The sequence below is a fragment of the Oncorhynchus mykiss genome, chromosome 16 (assembly GCF_013265735.2).
Source record: "Oncorhynchus mykiss isolate Arlee chromosome 16, USDA_OmykA_1.1, whole genome shotgun sequence".
Classification (NCBI taxonomy): domain Eukaryota; kingdom Metazoa; phylum Chordata; class Actinopteri; order Salmoniformes; family Salmonidae; genus Oncorhynchus; species Oncorhynchus mykiss.
Genome location: NC_048580.1, coordinates 59,581,128 through 59,587,127, shown reverse-complemented (window position 1 = coordinate 59,587,127; position 6,000 = coordinate 59,581,128). Strand labels below are relative to the sequence as shown.

The window sequence follows — 6,000 nt, the reverse complement described above, 5'->3', positions numbered from 1 at the left end:
ATAAACAGGGCAAAATAGAAATAGGCCAATAACAGTTAGGATCAGCTGTATCACCCCCTTTAAAAAAAGGACGAACCGTGACTGTCTTCCAAGCATTGTTTTGACCGTTGGTAACAATATCGTAACAATGTACATATTGCCAAAGCTTACTTTGGATATTTACAATATTAAAATAATAAGAACCAAAATTGTCAACGGGACAACAGTAACAACAATAACCAAGGGTCAAAATAACCATACATTGAACAATAACAATAAGCATACAGTAGAGGACATGTGCATGTTGATTGGTCTGTCAGACTGTCCCTCAGATTTTTTTGAATGGCATAGAATGCCCTGTGTGCTTTCTCTCTCAGCTCCTTCACTGCATCATTAAGGTGTCCAGTTGAGCATATTTTTAAACCTAAGTAATTGTAGTGTGTGCAGCAGTACTCTATATATTTTGTACCAATTGAGAACTTTGGTCTAATTCCCTGAGATCTGGATCTTCTCTCGAAAATCATTATTTTAGTCATTACTTTTTGGCGTTTACTGCCAGGGCCCAGGTCTGGCAGTACGGCTCTAGCAAGTCCAGGCTCTGCTCTAGGCTATGTGCTGTGGGTGACAGCAGGCATCAGTCATCTGTGAAGAGTAGGCATATAACCTCTGAATTGTGGAGAGTAACACCAGGGGCTGAGGATTTTTCTAGAATAGTGGCCAATTTGTTGATGTAAATAATGAAGAGTGCAGAGCTCAGATTACAACCCTGGTGAAGGCCTTGCCCCTGGTTAAAGAATTCTGTTCTTTTCCTTTCAGTTTTAATGCCGCACGTATTGATATAATTATATGTTTTACCCCCTACGCCACTTTCAATAACTTTGTAGAACAGTCCTGTATGCCAAATAGAATCAAATGCTTTTTGGAAGTCAATAAAGCAAGGATATACAGTGCCTTGCGAAAGTATTCGCTCCCCTTGAACTTTGCGACCTTTTGCCACATTTCAGGCTTCAAACATAAAGATATAAAACTGTATTTTTTTGTGAAGAATCAACAACAAGTGGGACACAATCATGAAGTGGAATGACATTTATTGGATATTTCAAACTTTTTTAACAAATCAAAAACTGAAAAATTGGGCGTGCAAAATTATTCAGCCCCCTTAAGTTAATACTTTGTAGCGCCACCTTTTGCTGCGATTACAGCTGTAAGTCGCTTGGGGTATTTCTCTATCAGTTTTGCACATCAAGAGACTGAATTTTTTTTACCATTCCTCCTTGCAAAACAGCTCGAGCTCAGTGAGGTTGGATGGAGAGCATTTGTGAACAGCAGTTTTCAGTTCTTTCCACAGATTCTCGATTGGATTCAGGTCTGGACTTTGACTTGGCCATTCTAACACCTGGATATGTTTATTTTTGAACCATTCCATTGTAGATTTTGCTTTATGTTTTGGATCATTATCTTGTTGGAAGACAAATCTCTGTCCCAGTCTCAGGTCTTTTGCAGACTCCATCAGGTTTTCTTCCAGAATGGTCCTGTATTTGGCTCCATCCATATTCCCATCAATTTTAACCATCTTCCCTGTCCCTGCTGAAGAAAAGCAGGCCCAAACCATGATGCTGCCACCACCATGTTTGACAGTGGGGATGGTGTGTTCAGCTGTGTTGCTTTTACGCCAAACATAACGTTTTGCATTGTTGCCAAAAAGTTCAATTTTGGTTTCATCTGACCAGAGCACCTTCTTCCACATGTTTGGTGTGTCTCCCAGGTGGCTTGTGGCAAACTTTAAACTACACTTTTTATGGATATCTTTAAGAAATGGCTTTCTTCTTGCCACTCTTCCATAAAGGCCAGATTTGTGCAATATACGACTGATTGTTGTCCTATGGACAGAGTCTCCCACCTCAGCTGTAGATCTCTGCAGTTCATCCAGAGTGATCATGGGCCTCTTGGCTGCATCTCTGATCAGTCTTCTCCTTGTATGAGCTGAAAGTTTAGAGGGACGGCCAGGTCTTGGTAGATTTGCAGTGGTCTGATACTCCTTCCATTTCAATATTATCGCTTGCACAGTGCTCCTTGGGATGTTTAAAGCTTGGGAAATCTTTTTGTATCCAAATTCGGCTTTAAACTTCTTCACAACAGTATCTCGGACCTGCCTGGTGTGTTCCTTGTTCTTCATGATGCTCTCTGCGCTTTTAACGGACCTCTGAGACTATCACAGTGCAGGTGCATTTATACGGAGACTTGATTACACACAGGTGGATTGTATTTATCATCATTAGTCCTTTAGGTCAACATTGGATCATTCAGAGATCCTCACTGAACTTCTGGAGAGAGTTTGCTGCACTGAAAGTAAAGGGGCTGAATAATTTGCACGCCCAATTTTCAGTTTTTGATTTGTTAAAAAAGTTTGAAATATCCAATAAATGTTGTTCCACTTCATGATTGTGTCCCACTTGTTGTTTATTCTTCACAAAAAATACAGTTTTATATCTTTATGTTTGAAGCCTGAAATGTGGCAAAAGGTCGCAAAGTTCAAGGGGGCTGAATACTTTCGCAAGGCACTGTATTTTGGTATTATTTTGGTGGACATGTTTATCTATCTGAGTTTGTAGGGTGTAAATATGTGTAAATATGATCAGTGAGCGATGTTTTGGTTTGAATCCAATTTGGCTTATTAAAACTCTTACATTTATAATACTACAGAAAACCTTCCCCAGGTTACTGTTCACACAAATGCCTGTGTAATTGTTAGGGTCAAATTTGTCTCCGTTCTTAAAGATTGGGGTTAGGAGTCCTTGATTCCAGATGTCAGCGAAATAACCTACACTCAGGATGAAATTAAACTATTTTAATACAGCCAATTGAAATTTTGCACAAGTGAGTTTGAGCATCTCATTTGGGATGCCATCAGGTCCACATGCTTTTTTACATTTGAGGGCCTGAAGTTTCTTATAGAGCTCCTGGTCAGTAATTGGGGAGTCCAATGGATTTTGATTGTCCTTTATAGCTTTTTCTAATCCATTCAACTTGTCATGAATTTGGCGTTGTTCTGCGTTTGTGTCAATTTGAACGGTGTTGTAGAGCGTTTTAAAATGGGTTGTCCATTTGTGCTTCTTTTGCTGTTTGCCTGAATATACAGTTGAAGTCGGAAGTTTAAATACACCTTAGCCAAATACATTTAAACTCAGTTTTTCACAATTCCTGACAGTTATTCCCAGTAAAAATTCCATGTTATGATCACCACTTCATTTTAAGAATGTGAAATGTCAGAATAGTATTAGAGATAATTATTTATTTCAGCTTGTATTTATTTCATCACATTCCCAGTGGGTCAGAAGTTTACATGCACTCAATTAGTATTTGGTAGTATTGGGTCAAACGTTTCGAGTAGCCTTCCACAAGCTTCCCACAATATTTTGGCCCATTCCTCCTGACAGAGCTGGTGTAACAGAGTCAGGTTTGTAGGCCTCCTTGCTCGCACACACTTTTTCAGTTCTGCCCACAAATGTTCTATAGGATTGAGGACAGGGCTTTGTGATGGCCACTCCAATACCTTTGTATTGGACTTTGTTGTCCTTAAACCATTTTGCCACAACTTTGGAAGTATGCTTGGGGTCATTGTCCATTTGGAAGACCCATTTGCGACCAAGCTTTAACTTCTTGACTGATGTCTTGAGATGTTGCTTCAATATATCCTCATAATTCTTCTTCCTCATGATGCCATCTATTTTGTGAAGTGTACCAGACCCTCCTCCAGCAAAGCAGCCCCACAACATGATGCTGCCACCCCCGTGCTTCACTGTTGGGATGGTGTTCTTTGGCTTGCAAGCCTCCCCCTTTTTCCGAGTCCTGTACTCTGGAGCGGAATCGATTTGGAGGTGGAGGGTTCGTCATGGTCTGGGACAGTGTCACAGCATCATCGACTGAGCTTGTTGTCATTGCAGGCAATCCCAACACTGTGCGTTACAGAGAAGACATCCTCCTCCCTCATGTGGTATCCTTCCTGTAGGCTCATCCTGACATGACCCTCCAGCATGACAATGCCACCAGCCATACTGCTCGTTCTGTGCGTGATTTCCTGCAAGACAGGAATGTCAGTGTTCTGCCATGGCCAGCAAAAAGCCCGGATCTCAACTCCATTGAGCACGTCTGGGACCTGTTGGATCGGAGGGTGAGGGCTAAGGCAATTCCCCCCAGAATGTCCGGGAACTTGCAGGTGCCTTGGTGGAAGAGTGGGGTAACATCTCACAGCAAGAACTGGCAAATCTGGTGCAGTCCATGAGGAGGAGATGCACTGCAGTACTGCAGTACTTAATGCAGCTGGTGGCCACACCAGATACTGACTGTTACTTTTGATTTTGACCCCCCCCCCCCCCCTTTGTTCAAGGACTCATTATTACATTTCTGTTTGTCACATGTCTGTGGAACTTGTTCAGTTTATGTCTCAATTGAATCCTGTTATGTTCATACAAAAATGTTACGTTTGCTAAAAATAAATGTAGTTGACAGTGAGAGGACGTTTATTTTTTTGCTGAGTTTATTTGCAGTGGTGGCCATGTCAGTGTGCCGCTGCTAAATGCATATAGGGAAAACACTGTGTGTGTGTCCTCTCTGTGAAGTGTTGCCCCAGCCTGTTTAATCAGGCTGCTGAATAGTCAGCAGTAATTACCCATATAGGCCAACGCCCTCACCATGGCATCCTACATTAGTATGCAGACACTACAGTGTGAACAGATTACACACATGCAAATACTGTACACACACTGTTACCATGCAAATTTACATGCACCACACTGTGCATATGCAAATGATGAACACCCCCCAAGAGATGAGTGGAGGGGTGGAATAAAGGAGAGATGAAGGGACAGATAGAAGGTAAATTAAAGGAGAGGTGGAGTACATCAGAGTAATGATCGGATAGCGTGAGGGACTGCTGGAGTAGATTAGAAGCATGGAGGGAGGGATAATAGCAGCAGATTTGAGAGAGGTGGAATGGAGGGAGGGAGTGGTGGAGAAGTAGAGTTGATATGTGAGAGGAGTGGAGGGAGGAGTAGAAGGGAGAGGGGAGGGAGTGGAGGAGTGTTATAATAGCAGTGTAAGGAAGAGGGGAGATGGGGAGGGAGGGATGGAGAGATGGGGAGGGAGGGATGGAGAGATGGGGAGGGAGAGATGGATGGAGAGATGGGGAGGGAGGGATGGAGAGATGGGGAGGGAGGGAGTGAGACTCCAGCATGTTGTGTGTGTATGTGTGCGTGCATGTGTACGTCCTTTGTGAGGTTGTTTTGGGGTCCACAGCTGGTCCTTCCTCTTTGGTCATTGGCATTGTGAATTGCCACATCTCTGCTCTCTGGGGGGATGTGAGGATGTCCTGGTCAACCTTCCCCCACATGTGTGCTCACTGGCAAATACCACCGGCATATAACAGCACTTAAGATGTTATTGGTAGACTCTGTGTCAAACATCATATGACTGTCATTGGTCCGCTCGGTCTCTGTCAAAGAGCACTTGACTGTCATTGGTCCACTTCACTGTATCTGTGTTAAGGTTGGAAAGACAATGAAAATACCCTCCTTACTCCAATTGAAGGTTAATTTGACCATAATTAGTTAAATCATACTGTATGTTTGTGAGCATACTGTGATTGGTACTCCTTCCCTCACATACAGTGTGCAGGCTGTAGACTATAATAACATTCTTAGATAGAGAGTGAGTGCTGGTGTGTTCTGTCTTTTGCTGCCATTCCCTGTGAGTGTAAGTGTGTGTGTATGAGAGACTGTGTAAGAGGAAATGGAGAGAGTGTGTTCTGTTTCTCCCTGCCACTCCCTGAGTGTATATGAGTGTGTGTTCTGTTTCTCCCTGCCACTCCCTGAGTGTATATGAGTGTGTGTTCTGTTTCTCCCTGCCACTCAGAGTGTATATGAGTGTGTGTTCTGTTTCTCCCTGCCACTCAGAGTGTATATGAGTGTGTGTTCTGTTTCTCTCTGCCACTCAGTGTATATGAGTGTGTGTTCTGTTTCTCCC

The 6,000-nt window shown here is 42.8% G+C and overlaps 1 protein-coding gene across 5 annotated transcripts in view; it reads left to right on the top strand.

The window, feature by feature from the left end:
• Positions 1-6,000, top strand: part of LOC110492431 (transmembrane and coiled-coil domains protein 1) — a 99,342-nt gene that overhangs the window by 53,601 nt on the left and 39,741 nt on the right. The gene's annotated exons all lie outside the window — the stretch shown is intronic.